The sequence below is a fragment of the Geotrypetes seraphini genome, chromosome 16 (assembly GCF_902459505.1).
Source record: "Geotrypetes seraphini chromosome 16, aGeoSer1.1, whole genome shotgun sequence".
NCBI lineage: Eukaryota > Metazoa > Chordata > Amphibia > Gymnophiona > Dermophiidae > Geotrypetes > Geotrypetes seraphini.
The window spans coordinates 26,856,874-26,869,233 of record NC_047099.1 but is presented as its reverse complement, the minus strand read 5'-3'; the positions used below and the strand labels follow the sequence as shown (position 1 = coordinate 26,869,233).

At 44.8% G+C, this 12,360-nt stretch overlaps 1 protein-coding gene across 6 annotated transcripts in view; it reads left to right on the top strand.

The window, feature by feature from the left end:
- The first annotated feature begins 264 nt into the window (after positions 1 to 264).
- DENND4B (DENN domain containing 4B) overlaps positions 265 to 12,360 on the top strand; it is a 99,069-nt gene continuing 86,973 nt past the window's right edge. For 4 of the 6 annotated variants that reach the window (XM_033924138.1, XM_033924139.1, XM_033924137.1 and 1 more), the window contains exon 1: positions 556 to 836. The gene's annotated coding sequence lies outside the window, so the exon portion shown is untranslated. Of the gene's footprint in view, positions 533 to 555; positions 837 to 6,777; positions 6,800 to 12,360 lie in introns of those variants that run through there. The other 2 variants (XM_033924133.1, XM_033924134.1) reach the window with 2 other exon arrangements.

Sequence of the window (12,360 nt, the reverse complement as noted above, 5' to 3'; positions counted from 1 at the left end):
CTGAAATCCAGTCAAATTTTCAGGATTTCCCCAATGAATATGCAGGAGATCTATTTGCATGCACCGCTTTCATTGTATGCTAAAAGATCTCATTGGGGAAATCCTGAAAACCCGACTGGATTGCGGCCCTCCAGGAGGGACTTTGACATCCCTGCTCTAGAAACAGATGCTGACGGGTCTCCCTCGCTTCAAAAGTCCAGCACCCCTCTTTTCACGCATTCAGAGACTGGTCTGTTCTCTCCCAGGTCCAACATGTCACCTTCTCCCGATCCAGCACCTGTCCTTGAAAGCCCCCTCCCTCCCAGTCAAACACAGACCTGAGGTCACCCAACAACCCTGCAGCTTTACCTTCTCCGGACTCTTTAACGCCCAGCTGGTCTCTGTCTCTTTCAGTTTGAGGCATGGAAGGGGAGGGCCTTATTCCAAGCCTCGTTCTGAGTCTCCAATGGCCTCAGTGTTTCCGAGCCTCGTTGTGACTCTCCAGAGGCCTCGCTCGGTGAGCCTCGTTCTGGCTCTCCAAAGGCCTCTCTCGGTGAGCGTGAGCCTCGTTCGGGTTCTCCAATGGCCTCTCTCGGGTGCGTCGCACGCTTCGCTCTGACGTCCCAATAGCCTCGGTGCGTCGCAAGCCTCGCTGTGGCGCCGCTTTCTTCCGGTGCGTTTCGGGGGGGGGCTTCGCCAGTCTGCGGTCCCTCTGCTCGCCATGTCGCGCTATTCCAGCCCCCTGCGAGGTGCGGTGTGGAGGGTAGAAAGCGAGGCGTTCGGCTGAAGCGCCGTCTCTCTGCAGAAGAAAGCCGGGAGCGGAGGGCTGGACGGTCTTGTCGTCCCGGGGTGCCCAGGTCTGTCCTGCCGCTGTGAAGTGCGGGGCGGGGGCTCCTGGTCAGCTCCACCCAAAGAGTCTAAAGAGAGGCTGGCTGTAGCCTAGGCCGTCGCCTAGGGCAGCAGGCTATAGTAGAGCTGACTTGAATAATTTTTCATGCCCTTACTGGGGTGGTCCATTCATCATTGGTCTTGGTAAAGTGACCTGTGCTGTAAAGTGTTTTAAAAAAATTTTTCATATTAATTTTAATAAATATAAAGTGCTGTGCGGGTGCTGGGTATTGTGGCTCCATTAAAGCTTGCAAAATAAGTTTGGTGCAGTAATAGAAGGAGGCATAGCCCTTGATGGAACCGAGTGTGGAACGGTTGGGCAGCCGTCGGGCACAAAAGATAAGGGTGTCAGGTCAAAAGCGTGCCGGGACAAAGGCGCGCGCAGACAATTGAGCGCAGTGTGGAGGTGCGCGCCACAGAAAATTACTGTTTTTACGGCTCCGACGGGGGGGGGGCATGGGGGGAACCCCCCCACTTTACTTAATAGAGATCGCGCCGCGGTGGGGGGGGGTTTGTAACCCCCCCACATTTTACTGGAAAAAGTTAAGTTTACAGTGAAATGTGGAGGGTTACAACGCCCCCACAACGCCGGCGCGATCTCTATTAAGTAAACTGGGGGGGGGGGCTCCCCAACAAAACCCCCCGTCGGAGCCCTTAAAAACTGTAATTTTCTTCAGCGCGCGCCTCCATCTTGCGCTCAGTTGTCGGCACGCGCCTTTGTCTTTCGCGGGATTGTCTATGAACCAAGATAAGTGCTTTCCTTCTTCTAGCACCTAATACACTTTATATTTAATGAAATTGATATTCAAAATATTTAAAAAACACTTACAGCGCAGGTCACTTTACCAAGGCCAATGATGAATTGACCGCCCCAGTAAGGGCATGAAAAATTATTCAACTAGTGCCTTGGGTATTTGAGGTCTGGTAATTTAATATAAACTTGATATGAATTTGTTCTCTGGTTCATATTACTTTTTTATTTTTAACAAATCTCCATTTTCTTCAATTCTAGTTGATATACAGTAGAGCCTAACATCCAGGCTAAACCAGGGAACTATTGGCGTGCGCTTTTACCTGTAGGGCAGTGGTCTCAAACCCTTTGCAGGGCCACAGTTTGGATTTGTCGGTACTTGGAGGGCCTCAGAAAAAAATAGTTAATGTCTTATTAAAGAAATGACAATTTCGCATGAGGTAAAACTCTTTATAGTTTATAAGTCTTAATAATAATATTGTCATTTGTAGCTAAAAGGACATATAATAATAATAATAACTTTATTCTTCTATACCGCCACAATCTTGCGTCTTCTAGGCGGTTTACAATCAAGAGTGCTGGACATTCAGCAAAATACAATAAGTAGATATTCAGAGGAAATACAGATATCAGAGACCTCAGGAGGCAATAGTATAGAAATACAATTTGCTGAGCGAAAATGTAATATGTACATTTTAGTAGGTAATGTCCGACAGGACCTGTTGGGGATAAATAGCAACGTAAAGTTACGATAAGATGAAGATAACAGATTATATTTATAACAGTGCTGTAAGTTCAGGTGGAATAGGGAGGGGGGGGAGGGAGAGGGAGAGCGGGTCAATTGTTTAGGTATTTCTGGAACAGGTATGTTTTTAGGCGTTTCCTGAATTCCCCGTATGTAGTGGACGAAAACAGTTGGTCTAGGTCTTTGCCCCATAGGACTGCTTGGTGAGAGAGAAGGTGTTCGTGGTGTTTTTTCATTTTGCAGCCTCTAACTGGAGGGGAAATGAGTTTTGGGTGTGTGTTTGATCACTTTATTTTACTTTTGTGATTATGATAAACATACCGAGAGCCTCCAAATAGTACTTGGCAGGCTGCAAGTTTGAGACCACTGCTGTAGGAAGATGAGAGATGGCATAAGGCTGAAGGTTCGCCTAGGGCTGTGTTTCTTAACTCGGTCCTGGAGTTATCCCCTTGCCAGTCAGGTTTTCAAGATATCCACAGTGGATATGCATATAGTTGATTTGCATTCAACTGACATATGCAAATTTCTTTCATGCATATTCATTGTGGATATCTTGAAAACCTGACTGGCAAGGGGATAACTCCAGGACCGAGTTGAGAAACGGTGGCCTAGGTCACCAAGCCCTGGCTGCTATTGCTAGCGGGGGCTCTGCTATTTGGCCGTTCAGATGGCCACGTTTTATCACTTGGTTACAAATACTGTATGTATTTATTTGCATTTATAATAATTGTCCAAGCAAAACTACTTGAATAGTAAAAAACAAGTAGGCAACATTTTTGTACGATAATCATAGGAAAAAAAAGACATACCTGTATATGCTTTCCAGACATAAAAAATAGGGTGGAGTGGGGTGAACCATATTAACCCTTAAAGCTCAGGGTGTCATTACAAGTAGACAAACCAGGAACAAAAAGGAGCCCCTAGAAAAGATAAATCATTACACAAGCTCCATCAATAAAGTCAACCAGAAATTAAGAAAGAGAATGGTGTCCTGATTCTTTAGCTTCTATAAGAAATCAAAGTTAATTGAGATCAAAGAATACTTACAGGGATAACAATTGAAAAGAGTTTCCCAGACATTGAATCTACAATAGAGAATGACAGGGGGACAAATTTTTTCCCATCCCCGCAGGAACTCAGTTTCCCTGTCCCTGCCCCATGCCTCCCTCCCTCCCTTTTTTTTTCTAGTACTAGCTCTGCCTTAACCGCACAAGCCTCAAACACTTATGATTTTAAAGTGTTTGAGGCTTGTGCCGATGAGGACAGAGCTTGCAGGAATGGGGCAAGGACAGGAAAAGAACTCGTGGGGATGGGAAAATGAGTTTTGTCTCTGTCATTCTCTAATCTGCAATATAAATGTTAAAAATGTCTTCCTTCTCTTCTTAGTTGTTTTAGTCAGATTTGGGAAAACCCAGATATTTTGTCCTATACACACTAAAAGCAGAAAAATAGTCTCCAAATATGAACCTGCAGAAGCACAAAAGTAACCATAAGGGTTGTGCAAATGTTTCCAGAAATTGGGTCAAATCCAAATTCTCATTATTCTTCTGTAAGCTCTCTGACCCCGTGAAGGCAAATTCTTAGCAGAAGTGTAACATACTGTAGAAAAAAGGGGTATTGCTTTGTTGGGGATATTCAAAATTTTTCCATATACTTCCTTAACAAATCTGTAGATAGGAGATAGAATTGGGTGTCTTGGAACAGTGTTCTTCAACCACCGGTCTGTAGACTGGTGTGGGTCTGCAGAAATTTCTTGCCAGTCCACAGGGCCGGCACATGTATCGGGCCCAAGACAGTGTTCTTTAACCGCTGGTCTGCAGTGCGATCGATGCAGCGTTATGTTCGGGCCGGCTCCCTCTTCCTCATGCTGCAGTGCACAAAGCCGCGGGCAGCGGCTCCTATGTGCGTCCTGCGCCTGAACCGGAAGTCTTTTCTTTGACGTCGCAACGTCAGAGGGAAGGCTTTCAGATGAGGCTCGGGACGCGCGAGGAGCTGCTGCTTGTGGCTTTGTGCACTGCGTCAGAAAGGAACAGGAAGCCGGCCTGAAGATAACACCAGGGGTGGCAAAAAACGGCCAGGCGGGAGCAGGCCAGAAGGTAAGGCACAGCATGGAGGAAGGGAGACAACAATGGTAGGGGGAATGATTTTATTTTTGAATTTAGTAATTGAATTGTGTCAATTTTGATAATTTACATCTGCTTTCTGCATTTTGCACTGCTCAGGAAGAAATGCATTTGTTTGTTTTTCTCTGGGGTTGTACTGCAGGCAGAGTCTTGCATCTTAAGGGTTTGTTTGTATTTATTAGCACTTTTAGTCCCGTATTTGCATAGGGTTTATCTTGTGTTCTGGTAGGAATGGATGTTGAGAAGCATACGTACAGTGTGCTTCGTGTAGTTTAATTTTGTGGTTAACCATTGTGTTGTTAATAAGATTATATTGTGTGCATATATGAAAAATGAATGGAAAAAATAGTGTTACAATTAGTACTATTATGGGGGCGGAGATGGGCGGAGTCTGGCCCGCGATTTAGCCCAGTGTTCTTCAACCACCGGTGCCGGTCCGCAAAATAATTCTTTTTTTTCCGCCAGTCCATAGGTGTAAAAAGGTTGAAGAACACTGTCTTGGAAAACTTATAAAACACAAGTTGAGATATCTTTGAACATTTTCGAAAGTGTCCAATTTCCTTGTGGTTAGCATTCATCTCTTAATAAAGCCAATTGTACTTTCTGTGAGGCAGCAGCCTGCTGCTCAATTTTAGCTACTCTGAGCTACACCTTTCTAATTGTTCAGTTGTAATTTCTTTGGGGCGTCTCCTCTGGACTCTAAGATTGCGTGTGTGTTTATTGTGGGGCATTCCTACAGTATTCATGAAGCAAAGATATCACACCCCATAATAAGAATTGCCATACTGGGATTGACTGAAGGTCTTTCTGACAGTGGCCATCCCAGGTCCCAAGTACCTAGCTACCATGTTTCCCTGAAAATAAGCCCTAGCATGATTTTCAGGATAGGTCTTGCTATAAGCCCTACCCCAAAAGTAAATCTTAGTCCCGGGATTCGCCGGCAGCAACTCTTCGACCCGCCCGCCGCCGCTCCCACAACGCAGCCGAATCCCCACTGACCTTCCATCCTTCCCTCTCATCTGAACCCTGCCGACCGTGAGCGAGCCCTATATACCTTCATCCAAAGCAGCGTCGGGCCGGTAGCACTCTAAACAGGTTGCTTTGGCCTTCTCCGCTGAGGAATTCACTCTGCCGCGTTACTGATGATGTCATCGTTAATGTGGCAGAGGAAATTCCTCGATGGACATGGCCGAAGCAGCCTGGTTAGAGTGTAATGTAATGTAATGTAATTTATTTCTTATATACCACTACATCCGTTAGGTTAAGAGTGCTGCTTTGGATAAAGGTATTTAGGGCTCTCTTGTGGTTGGCGGGGTTCGAATGGGAGGGAAGGATGGAGGGTCAGGGGGAGTAAGCTGCGTGTTGGGGGGTGCTCAATGGCTCTGCTGCACAAGGGATGGGAGGGAGGGAAGGATAGAAGGTGGGCAAGGGTTCTGCTGTACAGGGAGATGGGAGGGAGGGGAGGAAAGATACTGCATATGTGGGGGAAAGAGGAAGGGAGAGATGATCATGTACATACCTCAAAAATAAGACCTAGTGCGTTTTTTGGGCCCAAAATTAATATAAGACACTGTCTTATTTTTGGGGATAGACGGTAGATCCCAAGTAATAAAACAGATTTTATGCTGCTTATCCTAGGAATAAGCAGTGGATTTCCCTAAGCCATCTCATTAATGGCCTATGGACTTCTTTAGGAAATTATTCAAACCTTTTTTAAACCCCGTTAAGCTAACTGATTTCACCACATTCTCCAGCAAGGAATTTAATTTACAGGCCGTGTGAAAAAAATATTTTCTCTAATTTGTAAATCATGCCCCCTAGTCCCAGTAGTTTTGGAAAGCGTAAACAAGCAATTCCCATCTACCTTTTCCACTCAGTATTTTATAGACCTTTATGATCACCTCTGAGCTGTCTCTTCTCCAAGCTGAAGAGCCCTAGCCGCTTTAGCCTTTCCCCATAGGGAAGTCGTCCCATCCCGTTTATCATTTGTGTTGCCCTTTATACCTTTTCTAATTCCACTATATCTTTTCTGAGATAACAGCAACCAGAACTGCACACAGTATTTGAGGTGCGACCGTGCCGTAGAGCGATACAAAGGCATTATAACATTTTCATTTTTGTTTTCCATTCCTTTCCTGATAATTCCTAACATCCTACAGTAGAATCCCAGTTATCCATCCAATCGGAAAAAAAAATAAATCCTCTCCCGTGTTGACCCGACAACCCCCTGACGCAACACTGGAAAGACCCCAAGCAGCCTGTTTACAGCACTGCCACTGCTAACCGGCTGCTGTTTTTTCAGGAGAGCTCCAGGTAAGAGATTCCAGACCCAGGACAGGGAGGTGGCCTAAAAATAAGTGGTGGGGGGGGGAAAGGGGAATGAATACTGGGCTTGCAGGGTTAAAGGGCAGGGGAGACGGATGAATGCTGGACCCGTAAAAGGAGTGGGGGGTGGGGGAGATAGAAAGCGACCTAGAACAGAAAGGAGGAACAGATGCTGGACCTACAAGTGGGTGGATGATGGGGTTTAGTATTACAGTAGTTAGTCCAGTTTTTAATGGTAACTCTCAAGCAACCAGAAATTACATTTATCCAGCATCTATCAGTTCCCATTGGTGCTGGATGACTGAGAATTTAATGTATTTGCTTTCTTAGCCGCTGGCTGCGCATTGTGCTGAGGGTCCAAATGTATCCTCAACGATGACACCTAGATCCTTTTCCTGGGCAGCGACTCCTAAAATGGAACCCTGCATCACATGGCATGGCCTCAATTTGTCCTGGGTGGGTGGAATTGCAGCAGTAAAGATGTTAGCATTGCCCAAGTTACTGTACCTTTTCATGGCGCTCCCTATTCAGATTCCTAATACGTTTTTTGAGACTCTTAATAGAAAACCTTTTCCTTATATCTGGCGCAGGAAGCCCCCAAGGGTTAAGAGGCAGATTTAGCTTCAAAGTAAAAATAGGGGTGGAACAGCAGTTGGTACCTTCGACCACCCCCTTTGTGGGCTATTCCCTGGTTGCCAGAGTCTCAGTTAACGCTATTTAGTTGGAACTCCTTCTTCTCTTACGCAAACTCCTTTGCAAAAATGGTTGACGCTGCGCAGGTCTATGTTTCCAGATCAACAATACTTTCAATTAACAGCAATTATGTATACCCGTGGTTTTACTAGAAGAGCAATATTGGCCTGCGTACAAAAAATTATTTTAAGTACATTATTTTACTTGTGGCGGGATGGAGGTGGGATACATTCTTGGGAGGAGATCCAGGAGGAGTACGGCCTTTTGGGAAAGGACTCCTTTTGTTACACACAGCTCCGCCGTCATCTTTTTGTAAAGGCTTGGGAGGAATTAAATTTATCGGAAACACACTTGGAACAGGTTGGTCCTCTTAGGGACTCTATCATTCGCTTGTACCAGGCTTTATTATTTCGGTCTAATCCTATCGAAAGTTGTACATAGGTGTGGGAGCTGGAATTGGGTTTATCTTTTACTTTTAAAACTTGGCAATATGTTATTTGCAATTTGTTTAAAGTTTCTATGGCGAGTAGCATGACAGATCTTATATAGGTGGAACGCTTGTTTAAGATTTGTGCTTTAGGCTCCTCTCGGTGTTGGCGAGATGCTGGAGAATTGGGGGTCATTTTTTCATATATGCTTCCAGGCTATCACAGTGTTTTTCTTTGATCGCATCTGATTATTCCATATTGTGCTAAGCCGCAGGCATCTCTGTGAACTTTTCTGCAAGTAAACTCAGTTTAGCTTGATTTTATGTCATTTGGCGCCATCTACTGGGCTACTTTTACACCCCTGAGGAAGGCCCCTGTGGCCGAAACATGGACCGTGTTGGAGTCCAGTATATGCTCTATTACAAAGAACTTTACATACCTGCCACGTTTTGTTGTGTATATATATGTATACTTGTGCAAATTTTAACTGAAATTCTATATTTTAAATAAACGTACTTGTCCACACAGTGGCTTGACCAGTGTCCCTTCCCTACTTCCTTTTTTTGTTTCTATAGTTTACCCATGAGGTTGCGTTTTTCCTTTGTATTGTTTGATCCACTGGGGTTGTGGGAAGGTTCAACTTTTTGGGAACTCCATTGGACAGCTGTATACTCGGGGCACAGAATTCTCTTAGCCACTTGAGGCTCAATATTGCTTGTTACATTTGAGACCACCCCATATAACGAAGGCTCAATATAAACTGGCAAAATATTTCTTAGTGGCGTGTGAGCTGCTTATAGCATCATATTGAAAATGAAGTGATGTGCCTATCAACTCTTTGATAGGCTGGTATCTTAATGCATTCTGCTTCATTTTTTCAATCAAGTTCCTTATATTCAACTTAGAACATAAGAATTGCCAATGCTGAGTCAGACCAGTGGTCTGTCATGCCCAGCAGTCCGCTTACGCGGCGGCCCTCTGGTCTAAGACCAGCGCCCTAACTGAGACTAGCCCTACCAGCGCACGTTCTTGTTCAGCAGAAACTTGTCTAACTTTGTCTTGAATCCTTGGAGGGTGTTTTCCCCTATAACAGCCTCTGGAAGAGCGTTCCAGCTCTCTACCACTCTTTGGGTGAAGAAGAACTTCCTTACGTTTGTACGGAATCTATCCCCTTTCAACTTTAGAGAGTGCCCTCTTGTTCTCCCTACCTTGGAGAGGGTGAACAACCTGTCTTTATCTACTAAATCTATCCCCCTCAGTACCTTGAATGTTTCGTCATGTCCCCTCTAAATCTCCTCTGTTCGAGAGAGAAGAGGCCCAGTTTCTCTAATCTATTACTGTACGGCAGCTCCTCCAGCCCCTTAACCATCTTAGTCGCTCTTCTCTGGACCCTTTTGAGTAGTACCGTGTCCTTCTTCAGGTACGGCGACCAGTGCTGGACGCAGTACTCCAGATGAGGGCGTACCATGGCCCGGTACAGCGGCATGATAACCTTCTCTGATCTGTTCATGATCTCCTTCTTTATCATTCCTAGCATTCTGTTTGCCCTTTTTGCTGCTGCCGCACATTGTGTGGATGGCTTCATCGACTTGTCGATCAGAACTCCCAAGTCCTTTTCCTGGGAGGTCTCTCCAAGTACCACCCCAGACATCCTGTATTCGTGCATGAGACTTTTGTTACTGACATGCATCACTTTACACTTATCCATGTTGAACCTCATTTGCCATGTCGATGCCCATTTCTCGTTTATGTCACGTTGCAGATCTTCGCAATCCCCCTGCGTCTTTACTACTCTGAATAACTTCGTATCATCCGCAAATTTAATCACCTTGCTTGTCATACCTATGTCCAGATCATTTATAAAGATGTTAAAGAGCACGGGTCCAAGCATTTTATCTCTTCTATGTATTACTTATTTCCCTGCAATGCCGGTATTTTCTGCATTATATTGTAAATGCTTTCTGTCTTTATCTGTTTTTAAGTCCATTATTCTAATTTGTATTTTATCTGTATCCCATGTATGTGAACCGCCTAGAACTTTTTGCGATATGGCGGTTTATAAGAATAAAATTATTATTATTTTATTGATCACTTTTTGCAAAAACGTGATCATTTTTTTTCTGTTTGATGTTTAAACTTTACCGCCCTGAGAAATGGACAGTTATATTCCTTTTATGACGTGTGGGCTGATTATATAGAGCTGTTGCGTTGCTGGGGTATTCTATGATATATCATTTGGTAGTTTGTGGGACTGCCCTCCCTCCTTTTCCCTTTTTTTTGTTTGTTTTATTTCTTTATTTTTTTCTATTTGATTGGGAGTAGGGGATAGGACGGGTTCTGAGGATTTAATGTTATATTTCGGTTCATAGACAACAACGCAATTATACGCTGCTTGCTCATGTTCTCCAGGCTGATGGCTCTTTAAAATCTTGGGATGTTCTAGTCCGGTCTGGAATTTTTTCTGAGGGTGACTTTTTTGCGTTTCGGCAACTTCATCATTATATCCAATCTCTCCCCCGAGCCGCTTTGGCGTTTTCGATTGAGGATAGATTTGCGACACTACTGGATCCCTATTTGGAGACTGGGTTTACGGTTTCAGGTCTTTATAAAGATCTCCAGCGTTGGTTAGGTCCGGCTGATCGTGCTGCACTCCAAGCTCGCTGGTGTCAAGATTTGGGGATGGCTCAGGACGCTTTGGATCTCCCTTCCTTAATTTCCAGGATTCCAGGAGTGTCTGTTAATGCAGATCTCCGGGAGTGTCAATTTAGGGTGATTCATCGCGGCTATTTTACGAAAAGTCAGTTATATTATTCAGGTTATACGGATTCTCCGTTGTGTCCCAAGTGTCTCCAGCAACCCCACTCGTTTATTCATGCCTTTTGGTCCTGTGTGAAAATTAAACTCTTCTGGAGACGGGTTTTATCTTATGTGGAGCGCATTTTTGGTAAAGCACTCCCCCTTTCTGCTGCTGGTCTCCTGCTGGATAAATATGAGGCCTTTTGTTTGTCTGATTCGGGTCAGCGGCAGTTTATGAGACGGGTGGGTGTCCTGGGGAAGAAGGTGATTCTGGCTGTTTGGATTGGAGATACCTTGCCCTCCTTTTGGGCTTGGAGGAATCGTTTGCATGCTCTGCTGCTGTTGGAGCGGAAGGATGCGTCTTTTAGCCTGCGAAGAAAACGCCAATTTCTGCGGATCTGGGATTCTTATCTTTTTTCATTAGCACCACGTGCTCGAAGTGACATCCTGAATTTATTGTAATTCTCTCTGGGCCCCGAGCTTGTTGTATTTTTGTGAGGGCACCAGGGCACCTTCTATTTCTTTTCCCCCCCCTTCCCCACCCCCTTTTTTTTTTTTTTTTTTTTTTTTTTTTTTCTCTCTTCTCAGTGTTGGAGTTTAACTTTTCTCGCTGGCAGTGGGTTATCTGAGTCCAAGCCTACTGCACTAGGGTTCTGCTATTTGTCAGATCAGGGGGTTTGGGGTGGGGGTGGGGTGGGAGGGGTGTTGAATCCGATCTCTTGTATCTGATTATTCTTTGTAATTGTGATTCGTGCTTGTTGGTTTGTGTTTTTGTATATTTTGATAATAAAAATTGATTCAACATAGACAACAACGCGGAAGACAAAGGTGCGCGCCGACAACTGAGCGCAAGATGGAGGCGCGCGCCGAAGAAAATGACTGTTTTTAGGGGCTCCGACGGGGGTTTTTGTTGGGGAGCACCCCCAGTTTACTTAATACAAATCGCACCGGCGTTGTGGGGGGGTTTGGGGGGTTGTAACCCCCCACATTTTACTGTAAACTTAACTTTTTCCCTAAAAACAGGGAAAAAGTGAAGTTTTCAGTAAAATGTGGGGGGTTACAACCCCCCAAACCCCCCACAACGTCCCCACAATGCGGCGCGATCTGTATTAAGTAAAGTGTGGGGGGGTTCCCCCCACCCCACCCCCCCGTCGGAGCCCTAAAAACAGTCATTTTCTTCAGTACGCGCCTCCACGCTGCGCTCAATTGTCTGCTCGCACCTTTGTCCCGGTGCGCTTTTGACCTGACACCTATATTTCAGATATTATTGGATTTGTTTTCTGAGATATTGTTATCGTGAATTGTATTATTATTTGGTTATATGATAGCTTGCATTTTTAAAAATTTTTTTCTTATTTTCAAAAGTATGTTTCTTTTCCGCTTGTACGGTGAAATGTTGCCCTGGTGTCCAGATTTGCAAACTGAAAATATGGTAATCCTTACTGCTTGGCATCAGGATGGCTTGGGCCAGGAGCGGCTGCTTCAGGGAGGGTTCACTTCCTCTGACTGCAGCTGCACTGAAACTTTGCCACTTCCGCCTTTTCTTTTTTTTTCCTGAAAGTGCAGAAGTTGAAACCTGATGGAAGAAAATACACCCTAGGAAGGGGCTGTGCAGAGGTTGCTCTGCAGTTT